The sequence below is a fragment of the Convolutriloba macropyga genome, chromosome 3, assembly GCF_964194025.1.
Source record: "Convolutriloba macropyga chromosome 3, txConMacr16.3, whole genome shotgun sequence".
NCBI lineage: Eukaryota > Metazoa > Xenacoelomorpha > Acoela > Convolutidae > Convolutriloba > Convolutriloba macropyga.
Window position 1 is genome coordinate 23,077,322 of NC_134470.1, and position 19,340 is coordinate 23,096,661.

The window sequence follows — 19,340 nt, forward strand, 5'->3', positions numbered from 1 at the left end:
TTTCAAATTCAAGCTCATGATTGTGCTGAACAACCAAAGTGGAGCAACTGGTCCAAATTTCTTAGAAAAAAAGCCACAATTTTTTGTGCTGATAATTTTTGTTTGATTTTTATGCCCAGAGAGAGCTCGTTGCCTTCTTGTTGCAGCAATCAAAATTGGTTGTCTAAAAAGATAGGTTTCGCTGGTGTGCTGCCTGTCTCTCCTAGGATTTTTAGAAGGCTTATTGCTTTTCAAAAGGGACATTTTTGTCCAAATTTTCTATTTGTGGAAATGTGGTGCTTGATATGCCATCAAAAAATAAAACGTAACCTCTTTGGACAAACTAGATTAAGGTTTTACCGAACCAAATGTTAGACCACCTGACAATGAAGCAGAGGAAGAGCATGAGGGTTACCCAGTAGAACGTTGCGCGGCAAAGGTAAGTAACAAAAGGGAAATCATCTAACGAACGTTGAAACGGGCAATCGGAAAAAGAGGGAAAGGAAAAAGAAACAGACGATACGGGAACGCAGGACGAAAAACGGTCGACAAAAATAAAATTGAAAGTAACAGTTCGGACACGCGGGCTGAACACCGAACGACAAAACAGGAATAATAATGGTGGGTCAGAAACATCGGGTGTACCAAGTGCAACGAAGCGAAAACCGATACAGAAGGGACAGCCGCTTTAAATAAGTCACGCCATAGAATGAATTTAAGGAAAATCAATTGAAGTGAAAAATGGCAAAGGACGTGGCTGCACATGATAGCCACGACAAAACATATGTTACATATAAATTTTCTAGAACAATAAAAAATCCGGAAAAGTTAGGAAACTGTCTAACGGTAAAATTAGAAAAAATCTAAGCCATAGCCAAGACAACAGAGGAACCAAACCAACTAAAAGTCATACATTAACACAACAGAATGCGGCAGCCAAAAATATACCATAATACCATCGAGTTTCAGTGATTTATTGAAGTTGAAAGCATTAGGAAACAAACCAGCCAACTTGTGGGTCAACAAATTGACGTCCTAAAAGTTTACAAGAGCAGAACGACCAACTGGAAAACTAGTATAATCAACTTACTGCAGCAAGATCATATTTCATCGCATTAAGCATTATTCCACATCGCTAGCAAAAAATACGTGGAGCCGAACAACACAGAACGAACAAAGTTCCGAACAATACCATACGAAAAAAACGAGAGACTTTGTGAGATTAAATTTTGTGACAAAAATGTAGAAGTGGAAAAAAGCTGGTATGGTAATAAAAACACGCCAACGGAATGGTAAAAAATCAAAGTACATTAGAATTTTGAGCAAAAACTTTTTTGTGCAGGCTGGATTTTGTGTAGTTTTTTTACACCTCTTCTTCTACTCAAGTCTTTTGAGTTTCAATCACCTAATGAATAGTCGGTTTTGAAAATTGATCCTGACAGATTTGTCACAATTTCAATTTTCTGTACATTTTCTTTCTGTGTTAAGGTTTTTGCTAATTCGTTATTACCTAACGCAATTCAAGTAATTTGGAGGTTTTATAATGCACTTACGCTAGACGTAAAACAACATATTAGTTTGAGACTACTGAAGTACATTTATTAACTTAAGATGAGAGCGACAAAGTTTTTATTTTTTTGCCTTCTTGTTCACTACAAATACTCCAATTCAACAGTTTCGGCGATCAATACAAACAGTGCCTCGTTTTTCTGCACAACTTACCGAAGGTATCCTTTAGCGTAAAAATCAATCATTCAATTTCAATCCTTCCATATTCCCTTTCTATGGCGTCAGTAATGTTTTTGTGGATGTTACTTTAATCGGACTCAAGATAAGGTGTTGCTTTATGAGGTCTTGCTGCTGGGTCGCGATATTGAATTGGCTGACTTCTCAATGCAAGGTGTTTTACAAACAGACACACTGGATTAACGTTTTACCGAACCCAAATGGAGACCACCTGAAAATGAAGTCGAGGAAGAGCAGGAAGGAGGCTACCCAATAGCACAGTGCGCGACAAAGATAAGTAACGACTAAGAGAAGTGAGAGCATTTAACTTGAGTTGAAACATGCAACTAGAAAAAAAGGCCCCGACAAACGACGCAAGAGTGCAAGAAAAAAGAATCGGACAAGGCGGAAACGCCTGACACAAAGCGGGTGACAAATTAAAATCATTACGTACGGTACGGAAACGCGGGCTGTAAGACGCATGACAAATTTGGAAGCAGAATGGAGGGTCTGAAACACCGTCTGTACGAATTGCAACGAAGGGAAAATCAATACAGAAGGGATAAGCGCTTTTGGAACTAAGTCACGCTCCATTATAAAGGAAAAACAACTGAAGAAAAAACTGGCAAATGAAGTGGCTGCCGTGATAGCAAATAAAAAACATATGATAGTTATATAATTGCACTTGAAACCTCCAAAAATCCGGGAATGTTAGAAGCTCTTAAATGGTAACTTCAAAACAAACTTAAGCGATAGCCGAGACGACAAAAAACCAACTATATAATAATCATACAAGAGCTCAACAGAACGTGGCAGCAAAAAAATTGTTTTATTACCACACAGTATCAAAGAACTGTGAAAGTCGAAGACATCAAGGAACAAACCCGCAAACTTTTTAGTCATCTAATTCACACCCTAAAAACTTACAAGACCAAAACTGTCAACGAGAAAACTAAAATAAGGCAGCAAATCTGAATCATACTTCATCACATTAAGCAACGTCTCACATCGCAAACAGAAATATACGCGGAGCAGAACAACACAGATCACAAAATGAATTAAAAAATACGCTACGAAACGAACGGGAGACTTTGCGCGAGCAATTATAGCGCAAAAAATGAAGAAGTGGAAAAAAGCCAAAGTAAAAAAGCAACACAACGACCAAGTTTGTGTGCTTTCTTTTTACACCTCTTCGTCTCCAGTTCTTTTGAGGGTCACTCAATTAGCGAACCTTCTGTTTTGAAAAATGACCCTAACAGAAATGTCAAAATTTCACTTTTCTACTCAATTTTTTATTTCTGTGTTAAATTTATTGCTATATCGTGATTTTCTAACGCATTTCACGTAAATTTGCGGTCTTAAATTTCAAAGAACGGATTTTACGTTTGTTAAGGATTTTAACGTCGAATCAAAATTGAGAAAAAAACTTTCAAAACTGAACAGTATAGTATCCTCCCTTATTATCCGAGCTTCGGTTGTGCTAAACAACCAAAGTGCCGCATCTGGTCCAAATTGCGTAGAAATTTGCCAAAATTTTAGAAACAGATAATTTTTCATTGCTTTTTGCCCACAGAAGTTTTCTTGTCTTCCTGTTTTGGCAAATAAATTTGTCAGTTTTTGCGCTAATTTTTTGCTTGCGACAAAGTGAACACTTAGAAGTTTTGCTGCCTTCTTGTGCACCAATCAAATTCGGTTGTCGAAAAAGATACAATTTGCTGGTGTACTGCCTGTCTCTCCTAGGGTTCTTAGAAGGCTTATTTCTTTTAAAAATGGATTTTTTGTCCCGAATTTTTTATTTATGGAAATTATTTGATCAGTATGCCATCATAAAATGAAATGTAACCTCTTTGGAAATTTTATCTATTTATATATATAATGGGTTTTTGGCGTGTAAATCTAAAGAATTTTACTGCAAATAGTTTTCTGTAAGTGCAATTCTCATCCCTGAGAGCTCTATTTCCTCCAGGCAACGAAAAAAGTATTTTTGGCATTTAAGTAGTGAACAATAGGGAAAACCATGATCCCGGGCATAAAGTGAGGATAGTATAGAAGTAGGACTAAAATTCCAGGAAACTTGCGTACTCTTTAAGATGAGACATATTAATCTTGTAAGGCCGTATTGTGGATGTACCGGGAACATATTCTCCATTAACTGCTTGTCACTTCATCGAGTTTCACTAAAACCCGTCATTAGGTTTGTCTGATTGATAATGCTAAATACTAATAACATGGGTGTTGGAAACAGCCAAAAAACAGCTGAAAAATTAAAAAGCAGTCTTTCAGTTGGTTTGCAAATTAATTTCTTTGTCATAATGCACTTTAGCTAGACCTAAAACAACGTATTAACTTGAGACCACGGAAGTACATTTATTCAATGGGAATGATAGCAACAAGTACTTTTTTACTGCAGATTTTGATGCCTGGGCGACAGAATTAACAAGAATCAGTCTATTTTTGGTACCTGTCAACCACGCCGATCAACATTATGTTCAAAGTTGTGCAAGCAACCAGAAATAACCAAGTCTAAACATTCATCATTTGAAAAATTTAATGGTTAGATTTGTAGATTTATTGCAGGTATGTTTTTTTTGCTTTTTCTCCAAGATTTTAGCTTATTATAGCTACTCGATTCTGTTTGGCTAACAAAACAATGCATTTTGAAATTTTTCTCGCTTATATCTCAGAAACAGCAAATGCCAATTTTTTTTACTAGCAACATTTATCTTTTAGCCAGTCGCTATGGTCCCGTAGAATAGGTTTTACCCATGATTTTTGGCACTGAAGACTGAATTTGACTCCTTTATGTTTTTTGTAGCCTCTGTAGGGCATTGTCTAAGAGCGCAGCACTCGTAAAATCTGAATCATAAAATTGATTTGAAAACCCCGACTAGGCTCGTCATGCACCCTGAATAATTAATGAAGTTGTTGATATTGTGCATCTTCAATGGTGGAAGACCGCTGAGTTTGTCCAAATTGACACCAACTACCGAAATGGGCATGACTAAGATTCTCAGAGCGCCGTCGTTTCAATGCACTGCAGTAGGCAAACTCAGAGATACTTTATTTGCTTTGCCAATTACGATAGTCATAAGGTGCGTCAATTTTACATCACCAAATAGAAAGAGAGAGAGAGAGAGAGAATGTCAGTCGGGCTCTTGATACGGCACTTTAAATTCGTACTAATGAAATGGATCACCACTGTACGGAGAAAACTTCCAGCTGGTTTGCGCATTTTCCCCCTTCATTCCTGTGGCGCCGCGAAAAATTGTTGCGTTTTTCACTGCGAGCGCAGGATGTATAGCATACAATTCACCATCCCCTCACATGGCATGGGGACTTTATACCCTTATGTTGGAGTTTTACTGGAGTCTCAAAAAGTGATGCCATGATGTTAGCATTTTTGAAGGGTTTAACTGGAATACTACAGCTTGTTTCTTGCGTACTATTTACAATTTTTTGTTCAAACGCTCGCCAATTGTGATGATTGACAGTATTATTAGTAAGTGACGACTGTAACATGTGGTAAAAATTTATGCAAGGGAGTATCACTGAGGTTTCGGTAAAAAATAATTTACCGAGTCCTGTACAAGTTTCTGGCTTTTTGTTAATCCCCTCTCTTCAACAAATTCATTTTCAATTGATTGTCGATTGAACAACGAATGATTGTCCATTAGATCGGCCTCGTTGATTTTGGCTGCAGACTTTCTTCAATTCTTCAAATTTAATCTTCCCCATTTGGATCTTAAGGTCTTCTTTCCGCATTGCAGTTTCATGTTCATATTTAGCCAGTCAAACGGCAGCTTGTTTTGTCTGTCATTCTCTTCTCGTTTCATTTTTCCACTAGAAACTAATGTCTACGCTGAATGAATAAGATCAACAGTGTTCTCTTCGATTGGCCATCAAAATGAAATATTTCTCATACGTTGTCGTGGTCAGAAAAACTATCAATATGTCAATGTAGTTTCAGCTCTATGGGGTAATTCAACATTGTTCTTATTTATTTCAGACAATCACTGCTCAAAAACAAGATATTTTGAATCTGTTCCTCGCTTTCAATGACCCATACAAGCAGTTTCTTGCTCTTCTGCTCGACTTACCGAAGCTATTCTTTAGCTTAGAAATCAAGCATTCCGTTTCAACTCTTCTTTATTTCCCATCTACGGCGTCAATAAAATTTTTGTGGAACTTATTTCAATGGGACTCAAGCTAAGTTCTTGCATTATAAAGTCTTGCTGCTCGGCCGAACCCAAATAGAGGCATCCTGACAAAGCCCAAAAAGAACAGGAAAAAAGTTACCCAGTAGCACAGTGCGCGGCGAATGTACAAAAAAGAACACACATGCAGCGCAAAATAGAATGTTGAAACAGGCAACCGGAAAAAAGGACACCGCAAAAGACGCAAGACGGAACGGAAATACCAACGGTCGAGGCGGGTACGCGGGACAAATATTGGGCGACAATATTGAAAACCAAATTCACAGAACGGAAATGGGACACGACTGAATGACGCACGACAAATTGGGAAACAAAACCGTCGGTTAAGGAAACACCGCGCACTAATAAGGAGATAGTCGTTCTAGCTAAGTTACGACCCAGAACGAAGTGGAAAATAACTGAAGCCAAAACGTGAAGATATCGTGGCTGCATGTGATAGCAAAGAAATAAATCTGATATACGCCAAAGCACTAGAACACTCACAAAGCGCGGAAAGTTAGGAAACACTCTAGCGGTAACAAAGCTAAGCCATGACCCCAACGGAAACAGAACCAAACCAAACATCGGTCACACGATAACTCAAGAGGCAACAAAAAATAATATACTACCAAAAGGCACCAAAAAACTATTAAAGTTATAGAAATCAAAATACAAACCATCCAAAATGTGAGTCAACAAATTTCCATCCTGAAAATTAACAAGTCTACAACGATCAACCTGCAAGCTAGCATAACCAACATACTGCAGCACGATTGAATCATACTTCATCACATTAAGCAACGTACCATATCGCAAGCAGAAAAAAACGCTGAGAAGAAAAACACAGTACGCATAATATACCAAACGGTACGCTACAAAACAAACAGGAGATTTTGCGAAAGCGAATTTAGTGAAAAAGAAATTAGAAATGGAAAAATGCCAGTAAAGAAAAAAAAACACGCAGACGATACAGTACGAAATCGAAAGACATTTTACTTTATTGCAAAATTTTTGTTGTACAGGCAGGAATTTGTGTGTTTTATTTTTACACCTCTTCTTCTTCTTCAAGTGCTCTGAGTTTCACTCAATTATCAAACAATCGATTTTGAAAATTGATCCCGACAGATTTGTCACAATTACATTCCTTTGCTTTTTTGGCTTTTTTGCTAATTCGTAATTATCTAACAAATTTCAAATAAATATGCTGTTTTAAGTTTTAGAAACGGTTTTCTCTTTTTGTTATTGACTCTTCAACTTTTTCAAGGTGCATCAAAATTGAGAAAAAACTTTTATAATTGAATAATTTAGTATCATATACCTCCATTCATTTCAAATCCGATCTTAGGAAGTGCTCTACGACCAAGAAGGAGCAACTGGTTCAATTTCCCTAGAAAAGGGCCAAAATTTTCAAAATTGATATTTTTTGTCTCGAGTTTTTCTATTGTGTTTTTTGATTACTGGTATGCTACAAACAAATCCATTGTAATCTCTTTAGAAAATTTAACCCTTTAAAGAGGACGGTTTTATTGGCATCTAATTTAAAAGAAATTTACTGCAAAAGTTTAGTGTAACTCCGAAATGCAGTTTAACGTTTTGGTTTGTTCTTACTGCTTCTGCTGTTGCTCTTTTTTTTAAAATTAACTCCAAAAGTCATTTTTTTAAAATTAACTCCAAAAATGGCACACCCTTGTATGGTTTCAATGGATCAATGATCACGGCATCAGAGCATTTCCAATTATCAGAACATCATCGTAATGTTACAGACCCACAAATGCATCAGTAGTTGTCTTTTCTAGCGCATTGCCTATTTCTGAGAAATATCCACCCGGTACCCGAGAAGCGTTTTTTCAGAATTCGAGTACAGAATAATAACGAGGACGACAGGGCTAGTTATAAAGCGAGCATAGTACAGAAGTATGACTGAAATTCCTCAAAAATTACATATATTTTGCATGAGGAAACAATTTATTCTTGTAAACACGGAAAAAATTGTGGCGATACCGAAAACTCAGTCAACATGAGTTAGTTGCGGCTTCATCGATTGTCATAAGGGGCCGTAAAATATGTTTGTGAGATCGATATTGCTAATCAATAATGACAAGAATTGTGGATCTAATTTTATCTGAAAATATTAAAACCAGTCTTGCGATTGGGTCTCAAATTAATCTTTTTTGTCATTATGTACTTAAGCATGTCTTGCGATTGGGTCTCAAATTAATCTTTTTTGTCATTATGTACTTAAGCAAGACGTTTAAAACAATTTAACAAGGGGCCGTCGAAGTCTTTTTATTCAAGTATGAAGTGCATTTTAGACTACTTAAAGAAATTATAGATCAGGGCATCAGAGCATTTTCAGGAATCAGAACCTCATCTTCGTAATGTTTTAGGCCGTCAAACGCATCAGTAGTGGTCTTTTCCAGTACAATTTGCATTAGACTACATGAGAAGCGTTTTTTTAGCATTAGAGTACATAAAAAATAGTAGAACACTCAAAAAGCTCGGGAAGTTAAGAAACACTATAGCGTTAACTTCAGAACAAAGCTGACTCATGGGCCCCAACGGAAACAGAACCAAACCAAACATCAGTAACCCGATAACTAATGAGCAAGCGAATGCAAAAAATTAGTATGCCACCAAAAGGCATGAAAGAACTATTAAAGTTGAAAAATCAAAACATAAACAATCCAACTTTTGAATCAACAAATTTACATCCTGAAAATTAATAGGACCACAACGACCAACCTGCAAGCTGGTATAATCAATATACTGCAGCACGATTGAATAATTCTTCATCACAGTAAGCAACGTACCACATTATGCGAAAGCGAATTTAGTGAAAAAGAAAGTAGAATTAGAAAACGCCAATAAAGAAAAAATAACACGCAGACGATACAGTAGGGAATCGAAAGACTTTAGCAAAAACTTTTGTGCAGAATGGTGTTTGTGTGCATTCTTTTTACACCTCTTCTTCTTCAAGTGCCCTGAGTTTCACGCAATTAACGAACAATCGGTTTTGAAAACTGATCATGTCAGATTTTTCACAAATACATTTTTTGGTCTTTTTTCGTTTTTGGTTAATTTTTGGGTAATTCGTTATTACTCAAAGAATTTCAAGTGAAAATGCGGTTTTAAGTTTTAAAAAAGATTTTCAATATTCTTTATTCATTCTATAACTTTTTCAAGTTGCATCAAAATTGAGAAAAAAAATAAACAATTTATAGTTTTGTTACAATTCTGAGAACTCTTTTTCCACCCGGTACCGGAGAAACGTATTTTTAGCATTTGAGACCAGAACAATAAGAAGGACCATAGTTCTCGTTATAAAGTGAGCATTGTAAAGAGGTGGGACTCAAAGTTCTCAAGAATTGCATTTTTTTTGCAAGATGAAACAACTTATTCTTGTAAACACGGAAAAATTGTGGCGGTCCCGATAACCGAGTCAACATGTGTTAGTTGCCGCTTCATGGAGTGTCACAAAAGTCCGTTTAATATGTTTATGAGATCGATATTTCTAATAACTGCTAACAAGAATTGAGGAATTAATTATATCTAAAAATTATTAAACCCAATCTTTCAATTGGGTTTCAACTTAATTGTTTTTGTCACTATGCACTTAAGCTAGAAGTATAACAACAATTTAACAGGAGGCCGTTGCAATGTTGTTTTTCAAGTACGAATGCTTTTTTTTTACTGTTTAAGGAGTTCGAAGACCAGGGCATCAGAGCATTTCCAGGAATCAGAATATCATCTTCGTAATGATCCAGACCCAAAAATGCATCAGTAGTCGTATTTTGCAGTGCAATTCTCATTCCTAAGAAATCTCTTTCAACCGTTACGGGAGAAGCGTTTTTTAACGTTCGAATACATCAAAGGAAATGGACCATAGGCCTATTTATAAAGTGAGCATAGTAAAGAATTGGGACTTAAATTACTCAAGAATTACATATTTTTTGCATGAGGAAAGAACCTATTCGTGTAAACACGGAAAAAATTGTAGCAACAATGATAACCGAGTCAACATGTGTTAGTTGCCGCTTCATGGAGTGTCACAAAACGCCGTTTATTATGTTTATGATATCGATATTTCTAATAACTGCTAACAAGAATTGAGGAATTAATTATATCTAAAAATTATTAAAACCAATCTTCCAATTGGGTTTCAACTTAATTGTTTTTGTCACTATGCACTTAAGCTAGAAATATAACAAAAATTTAACAGGAGGCCGTTGCAATGTTGTTATTCAAGTACGAAGTACTGTTTAAGGAGTTCGAAGACCAGGGCATCAGAGCATTTCCAGGAATCAGAATATCATCTTCGTAGTGATCCAGACCCACAAATGCATCACTAGTCGTATTTTGCAGTGCAATTCTCATTCCTAAGAAATCTCATTCAACCGGTACGGGAGAAGCGTTTTTTTAACGTTTGAATACATCAAAAGAAAAGGACCATAGGCTTATTTATAAAGTGAGCATAGTAAAGAATTGGGACTTAAATTAATCAAGAATAACGTATTTTTCGCATGAGGAAACAACCTATTCGTGTAAACACGGAACAAATTGTGGCAAAAATGAAAACCGACTCTACATGAATTAGTTGCCACTTCGTCGAGTGTCACAAAATGCTCTTTATAATGTTTGTCAGATCGATATTGCATATCACTTATAACCAGATTTGAGGAACGAATTACATCTGAAAATATTAAAAGCAGTCTTCTGATTGGGTTTCAACTTAATCTTTTTTTGTCATTATGCACTTAAGCACAAATCATCACACGAATTTAACAAGAGACTGTTGCATTGTTTTTATTGAAGAACGAAGTGCTTTTTGTACTGTTTAAGGAGTTCATAGATCAGAGCAACAGAACATTTCCAGGAATCACAATATCATCTTCGTAATGATCCAGACCCACAAATGCATCAGTAGCCGTAATTTGCAGTGCAATTTTCACTCCTCAGAAATCTATTTTCAACCGGTATGTGTGAATCGTTTTTAAGCGTTCGAATAAATAAAAAAGGAGGACCATAGGCTTAGTTATAAAGTAAGCATACTAAAGAATTAGGACTGGAATTTGTCAAGAACTACGGTTTTTTTGCAATATGAAGCAACCTATTCGTGTAAACACGGAAAAATTGTGGCGAAATTGAAAACCGAGTCAACATGAGTTACTTGCCGCTTCATCGAGTGTCACAAAAGGCCCTTTATAAGGTTTGTCAGATCGATATTGCTTATCACTTATAACCAGATTTGAGGAACCAATTACATCTGAAAATATTAAAACCAGTCTTCTGATTGGGTTTCATTTTAATCTTTTTTTGTCATTATGCACTTAAGCACAAATCATAACACGAATTTAACAAGAGACTATTGCATTGTTTTTTTTGAAGAGCGAAGTGCTTTTTGTACTGTTTAAGGAGTTCATAGATCAGAGCATCAGAACATTTCCAGGAATCACAATATCATCTTCGTAATGATCCAGACCCACAAATGCATCATTAGCCGTAATTTGCAGTGCAATTTTCACTCCTCAGAAATCTATTTTCAACCGGTATGTGTGAATCGTTTTTAAGCGTTCGAATAAATAAAAAAGGAGGACCATATGCTTAGTTAAAATGTAAGCATAGTAAAGAATTAGGACTGGAATTTTTCAAGAATTACGGTTTTTTTGCAATATGAAGCAACCTATTCGTGTAAACACGGAAAAATTGTGGCGAAAATGAAAACCGAGTCAACATGAGTTACTTGCCGCTTCATCGAGTGTCACAAAAGGCCCTTTATAATGTTTGTCAGATCGATATTGCTTATCACTTATAACCAGATTTGAGGAACCAATTACATCTGAAAATATTAAAACCAGTCTTCTGATTGGGTTTCAACTTAATCTTTTTTTTGTCATTATGCACTTAACCACGAATCATAACACGAATTTAACAAGAGACTGTTGCATTGTTTTTATTGAAGAGCGAAGTGCTTTTTGTACTGTTTAAGGAGTTCATAGATCAGAGCTTCAGAACATTTCCAGGAATCATAATATCATCTTCGTAGTGATCCAGACCCACAAATGCATCAGTAGTCGTAATTTGCAGTGCAATTTTCACTCCTAAGAAATCTATTTTCAACCGGTATGGGTGAAAAGTTTTTAAGCGTTCAAAAAAATAAAATAGGAGGACCATAAGCTTAGTTATAAAGTAAGCATAGTCAAGAATTAGGACTGGAATTTCTTAAGAACTACGTTTTTTTGCAATATGAAACAAACTATTCGTGTAAACACGGAAAAATTGTGGCGAAAATGAAAACCGAGTCAACATGAGTTAGTTGCCGCTTCATCGAGTGTCACAAAAGGCCCTTTATAAGGTTTGTCAGATCGATATTGCTTATCACTTATAACCAGATTTGAGGAACCAATTACATCTGAAAATATTAAAACCAGTCTTCTGATTGGGTTTCATTTTAATCTTTTTTTGTCATTATGCACTTAAGCACAAATCATAACACGAATTTAACAAGAGACTGTTGCATTGTTTTTATTGAAGAGCGAAGTGCTTTTTGTACTGTTTAAGGACTTCATAGATCAGAGCAACAGAACATTTCCAGGAATCACAATATCATCTTCGTATTGATCCAGACCCACAAATGCATCAGAAGCCGTAATTTGCAGTGCAATTTTCACTCCTAAGAAATCTATTTTCAACCGGTATGGGTGAAAAGTTTTTAAGCGTTCAAATAAGTAAAAAAGGAGGACCATAGGTTTAGTTATAAAGTAAGCATAGTCAAGAATTAGGACTGGAATTTCTCAAGAACTACGTTTTTTTGCAATATGAAACAGACTATTCGTGTAAACAGGGAAAAATTGTGGCGAAAATGAAAACCGAGTCAACATGAGTTAGTTGCCGCTTCATCGAGTGTCACAAAAGGCCCTTTATAATGTTTGTCAGATCGATATTGCTTATCACTTATAACCAGATTTGAGGAAACAATTACATCTGAAAATATTAAAACCAGTCTTCTGATTGGGTTTCAACTTAATCTTTTTTTGTCTTTATGCACTTAACCACGAATCATAACACGAATTTAACAAGAGACTGTTGCATTGTTTTTATTGAAGAGCGAAGTGCTTTTTGTACTGTTTAAGGAGTTCATAGATCAGAGCAACAGAACATTTCCAGGAATCACAATATCATCTTCGTAATGATCCAGAACCACAAATGCATCAGTAGCCGTAATTTCCAGTGCTATTTTCACTCCTAAGAAGTCTATTTTCAACCGGTACAGGCGAAACGTTTTTAAGCGTTCGAATAAATAAAAAAGGACGACCATAGGCTTAGTTATAAAGTAAGCATATTAAAGAAGTAGGACTGGAATTTCTCAAGAACTACGTATTTTTCGCAAGAGGAAACAACCTATTCGTGTAAATACAGAAAAAATTGTGGCGACAATGAAAAATGAGTCATCATGAGTTAGTTGCCGCTTCTTCGAGTGTCGCAAAGGGCCGTTTAATATGTTTATCAGATCGGTATTGCTAATCACTAATAACAAGAGTTGCGGAACCCATTACATCTAAAAATAATAAAACCAGTCTTCGGATAGGCTTTCAATTTAACTTTTGTTATTATGCACTTAAGCTAGAAGTATATCAATAATTTAAAAACAGACCGTTGCAGTGTTTTTATTCAAGTACGAAGTGCTTTTTGTACTGTTTAAGGAGTTCAAAGATGAGGGCATCAGAGCATTTCCAGCAATCAGAATATCATCTTCGTAGTGATCCAGACCCACGAATGCATCAGTAGTTGTATTTTCCAGATAAATTCTTATTCATAAAAATTCTTTTTCCAATCGGTACGGGAAAAGCGGTTTTTAGCGTTCGAATACATAAAAAAGGGAAATATCATAGGCTTAGTTATAAATTGAGTATAGTAAAGTAGTAGAACTGAAATTTCTCAAAAATTACGTATTTTTTGCGACAGGAAACATTTTATTCGTGTAAACACGGAAAAAATTGTGGTGACAATGAAAACCGAGTCAACATGAGTTAGTTGCCGCTTCATCGAATGTCACAAAGGGCCGTTTAATATGTTTGTCAGATCGGTAATGCTAATCACTAATAACAAGTGTTGCGGAACCAATTACATCTAAAAAATATTAAAACAGTCTTCCAATTGGGCTTCACTTTAATCTTTTTTTTTCATTATACACTCAAGCTAGAAGTATCACAACAATTTAATAAGAGACTGTTGCAGTGTTTTTATTCAAGTACGAAGTGTTTCTTGTACTGTTTGATGAGTTCATAGGTCAAGGTATCAGAACATTTCCAGGAATCACAATATCATCTTCGTAATAATCCAGACCCACATATGCATCAGCAGTTGTCTTTTCCATTGCAATTTTCATTCCTGAGAAATTTTTTCCAACCGGGGCGGGACAAGCGTTTTTTAGCATTCGAGTACATTAAAAATAACTAGAACACTCAAAAAGCTCGGAAAGGTAAGGAACAATATAGCGGTAGCTTAAGGGCGTAGCTAAGTCATGGCCCCAAAGGTAACAGAACCGAACCAAACATCAGTCACACGAAAACTGAAAAGCAAGCGTCAGCAAAGGTTAGTATTCAACCAAAAGGCGTCAAAGAACCATCAAAGCTGAAAACATCAAAATATAAACCATCCATCTTGAGAATCAACAGTTTTCATGCTGAAAATTAACAAGAACACAACGACCAACCTGCAAGCTAGTATAATCAACATACTACAGCACGACTGAATCATACTTCATCACATTAATCAAAGTTCCACATCGCAAGCAGAAAAAAACGCTGAGCATCACAACACAGTACGCTATGATACGAAAAAAACGGGAGATTTTGCGAAAGCGAATTTAGTGAAAAAGGAAGTAAAACTGGAAAAATGCCAGTAAAAACACGCAAACGATACAGAATGAAATTGAACGACATTGAACGACATTATGAGTTATAGCAAAAATTTCTGTGCACATTCTTTTCACACCTCTTATTCTTCAACTGCTCTGAGTTTCACTCAATTAATGGACATTTGGTTTTACGAATTGATCATGATAGATTTGTTACCATTATATTCCTTTGCTCTTTTTGGTGAATTCCTAAGAAATCTTTTCCCAACCGGTTCGGGAGAAGCGTTTTTTAGCGTTCGAATACATAAAAAGAGGAGGACCACAGGCTTAGTTATAAAGTGAGCAAAGTAAAAAATAGAAATGAATCACAATATCATCTTCGTAATGATTCAGACCCACAAATGCATAAGTAGCCGTAATTTGCAGTGCAATTTTCACTCCTAAGAAATCTATTCCGGTATGGTTGAAACGTTTTTAAGCGTTCGAATAAAAAAAAGGAGGACCATAGGCTTAGTTATAAAGTAAGCATAGTAAAAAATTAGGACTGGAATTTCTCAAAAACTACGTTTTTTTGCAATATGAAACAACCTATTCGTGTAAACACGGAAAAATTGTGGCGAAAATGAAAACCGAGTCTACATGAGTTAGTTGCCGCTTCATCGAGTGTCACAAGAGGCCGGTTGATATGTGTGTCAGATTGATTTTGCTTATCATTATTAATAAAAGTTGCGGAACCAATTACATCTAAATATATTAAGACCAGTCTTCCGATTGGGTTTCAGTTTAATCTTTTTTGTTAATATGCACTTAAGCTATATAATAACAAAACTTAACATGAGACCGTCGCAGTATTTTTGTTCAAGTACTATGTGCTTTTTAGACTGCAAAGCTTGATGCCAGTTTAAGTAGTTTAACGATTATCAGTCCACTTTTGGTTCCTGAGGTCCATGCCGCTCACTATCATGATCATAGTTGTAAAAAATCTAAAAATTACAAAATCTAAACGCGCTTTTTTGATGAGTTTAAAGATTGGTGTCATAATTTTTGCCTTTTTACGAGAATTTATGATTGAATTATATATTCGATTATCGTTTGCTAACAAACAGACAATTTTTTCTCGATTTTTCTTTGGAACAACTAACGTCTTTTCACTTAGTAGCAACATCTTTTTTATACAGTAATCACAAAGAATGAAGTCAGATTGTTGAACTAGATTTGACTAGATGCAAAACTTTTTACAGCAATTTTGATTTTACAATGACAAAAACAATGGTCAATTGGAAATTGAACAGGACTTTGTCAAGAAACAGACTTCTATATAAACATTCGAAAATTTTGCACTTTTTAATTACCCAGCTTCAGAAACTGTGATCTTCCCTGTTTGTGCTCCTCATTTCGATATGCACCAGTTACAGAGCACGTGTCATTTTAAGAAAAGTCATATTGAATAAATATTGCTAATACTTATGGGGCATGCAAAAAGCATGCACCCACTAAGTTGGGGTTGGGCACTAAAAAATCCTCGTCGTTCAATTGTTGCCAGCGGAATCTCATGTTTACGCTGTTGCGGTTGTTAGGTTTGAACTTTCCTTCAAGTGGCCATGATGATGAATTACTTCTCATATGATATCTCGGTGAAGAATTGTATCAATGTATCAATGTAGCTTCCAGTCCTATGGAGTAATTCAATGTTGTTCCTTTTTAATTCAGCCAGCAGCTGCTCGAAAACAAGATAAATTGAATTTGGTTCCTCGGTTTCAACAACCAATCCCAGCAGATCGGCGTTTTTCCGATCAATTTGTCGATGGCGCCTTTTCTTTTTGAAATCAAGAATTCAACTTTAACTCTCCCTTATTGTTAATCTATGGCAGTGATATCTTTGTGGATGTTATTTAAATTTGATTCAAGATAAGATCTTGTTTGATAAAAATTCTTCTATTTATCTTGCTGCTCCATCGGGATATTGAAATGCATGTCTTCTCAGGATATGGTTACAAACAGACACACTGGATTAGGGTTTCACCAAACCCAATTGGGGACCACCTGACAACCAAACCAAGGAAGAGCAGGAAAGTGTTTGCTGAGTAGCACAGTGCGCGACAAAGGTAAGTAACAAAAGGGAGAGCATCTAACGTGAGTTTAAACAGGCAACCGCAAAAAGAGGCCTCAAAAAAGACGCAAGAGGGCCAGAACCAAGAAACAGACGAGTCGGGAACGCAGGACAAAAAGCGGGTGACAAAAGTTAAATCAAATATAGTACGGAAATGCGTGCTGAAACACAACAAAACGGGAAAGAAAATGGTGGGTCGCAAACACCGGGTGTATGAAGTGCAACGATATAAAAAATTGATACAAAAGGAAGCGAAAACTGGCAAATGACTTGCAAAATTTATATGATATGTATAATTGCACTGGAAAACTCAAAAAATCCGGGAAAGTTAGAAACTCTCTAATGGTAACTTCAGAACAACTCTAGGCCATAGCCAAGACGACAGAAGAACCAAACCAACTAACAGTCATACAATAACTCAACAAAATGTGGCAGCAAAAAATTATTATACAATCATAGAGTATCAGTGAACAGTGAAATCGAAAACATCAAGGAACAAACCAACCAAATGGTTTGTCAACTATTTCACATCCTAAAAACTTCCAAGACTAGAGCGACCAACGAGAAAACTAATGCAGCAAAAATTGAATTATACCCCCATCACCTTAAGCAACGTACCACGCGCAATGAAGGTAAGCAACAGAAGCGAGAGCATCAACCTTGCCTCTGTGTAGCGCAAAATTGAACATTAACCGGAATAAAGGACCCGCGAAAGACGCAAGACGGAACGGAAAAACCAATGCACGAGGCTGATTAGCAGGAGAAATTTTGGGCGACAAAATTAAAAACCAAATTTGTAGAACGGAAAGGCGACTACTGAACGACGCACGACAAATTGGGAAACGAAGCGGACGGTTCGGAAACCCCGGGCATACGAAGTGCAAGAAACGAGAAACGATAAAGACGAGACAGCCGTTTAAGCTGTTTCGACCCAGAATGAAGTGAAAAAATATAACTGAAGCCAAAATATGAATGTGTCGTGGCTGCATAATATAGCAAAGAGGAAAACTGTGGTATACACCAATGCACTAGAACACTCAAAAAGCTCAAAAAGTTAATAAACACTCTAGCGGTAACAGAGCTAAATCATGGCCCCAACGAAAACAGAACCAAACCAAACAACAGTCACACGATAACTCACGAGCAAGCGGCAGCAAAAAAATAATGTACTACCAAAAAGCATCAAAGAACTATCAAAGTTGAAAACATAAAAATACAAAACATACAACTTGTAAGTGTACAAATTTACATCTTGAAAATTAATCAGACCACAACGACCAAACTGCAAGCTAGCATAATGACAAACTGCAGCAACATTGAATCATACTTCACATTAATCAACGTACTAAATCGCAAGCAGAAAAAAACGTGGAGTAAAAGAACACAGACAGTAAAAGTTGCCAAACAATAAGAAACGGAACAAACAGGAAACTTCGGGAGAGCAAATTTAGTGAAGAAGAAAGCAGAAATGCTTTTTGCTATTTCAAGATTACCTAACAAATTTCAAGTAAATATGCTGTTTTAAGTTTTAAAAAACAGTTTTCTATTTTTTTATTGACTCTCCAACTTTTTCAAGTTGCATCGAAATTGAGAAAAACTTTCATAACTTAACAATTTACTATCATATCCCATCATTCAATTCAAACCATAGCTTAGGAAGTGCTCTAGAACCAAAGTGGAGCAACTGGTTCAATTTTTCTAGAAAAGTGCGACAATGTTCAAATTTGATATTTTTTGTCTGGAATTTTCCAATTTGATTTTTTGAAGACTGGTATGCAAAAACAAATCAATTGTAATCTCTTTATAAAGTTTAACTCTTTAAAGAGGATGGTTTTATTGGCGTCTAATTTTAAAACAATTTACTGCAATAGTTTTGTGCAAGTCCGAAATGCAGTGTAATGTGTTGGTTTTCTGTTACTGCTTCCGCTGTTGCTCTTAAAGTCTTTCAGAAAAAAATTGGAGGAAAACAACATAGAACAAAACAATCAGATACTAAACAAACGGCAGACTTTGAGAAAGCAAAATTAGTGAAAACGAAAGTAGAAAAGCGATTAAATTAAAAAAAACATGCAGACGGTACGGAACGAAATCGAGAGACGAAATTTTTTGTTGCAAAAATTTTGTGCAAGCAGGAGTTCTTATGACTTCTTTTACGCTTCTTCTTTCCAAGTGTTTTGAGTTTACTCAATTACAAATGTTCAATTTTAAAATATGATCCTGACACTTTTGTCATAATAATACTCAAGTTTCTTTTTAATTTTGGTCAATTGCTTGCTGATTCGTAATTACCTAAAACATTTCAAGAAAAGTTTTAGGTTTTAAAAGTTTTGAAAGTTTGTTAGGTTTTTATATTCGTTATTGGTTCTTTTTTTTTGCAACAAAAATGAGAAAAAAATTTTCGTAACAGAAGATTTTGTATCGTATCTTCTCATTTCTTCCAATGTTTTGCTATATAATTAAAATGGAGCGAATGATC

At 35.8% G+C, this 19,340-nt stretch overlaps 2 protein-coding genes across 3 annotated transcripts in view; one reads left to right on the top strand and one right to left on the bottom strand.

The window, feature by feature from the left end:
* The window catches only part of LOC142336072 (dual specificity mitogen-activated protein kinase kinase 6-like), a 49,075-nt gene extending 34,961 nt beyond the window's left edge, over positions 1–14,114 (bottom strand). Inside the window, exon 1 of the mRNA XM_075384583.1 lies at positions 14,111–14,114. The gene's annotated coding sequence lies outside the window, so the exon portion shown is untranslated. The remainder of the gene's footprint in view (positions 1–14,110) is intronic.
* LOC142336075 (sodium/potassium-transporting ATPase subunit beta-1-interacting protein 1-like) overlaps positions 1–19,340 on the top strand; it is a 193,321-nt gene that overhangs the window by 119,097 nt on the left and 54,884 nt on the right. The window lies entirely within an intron of this gene.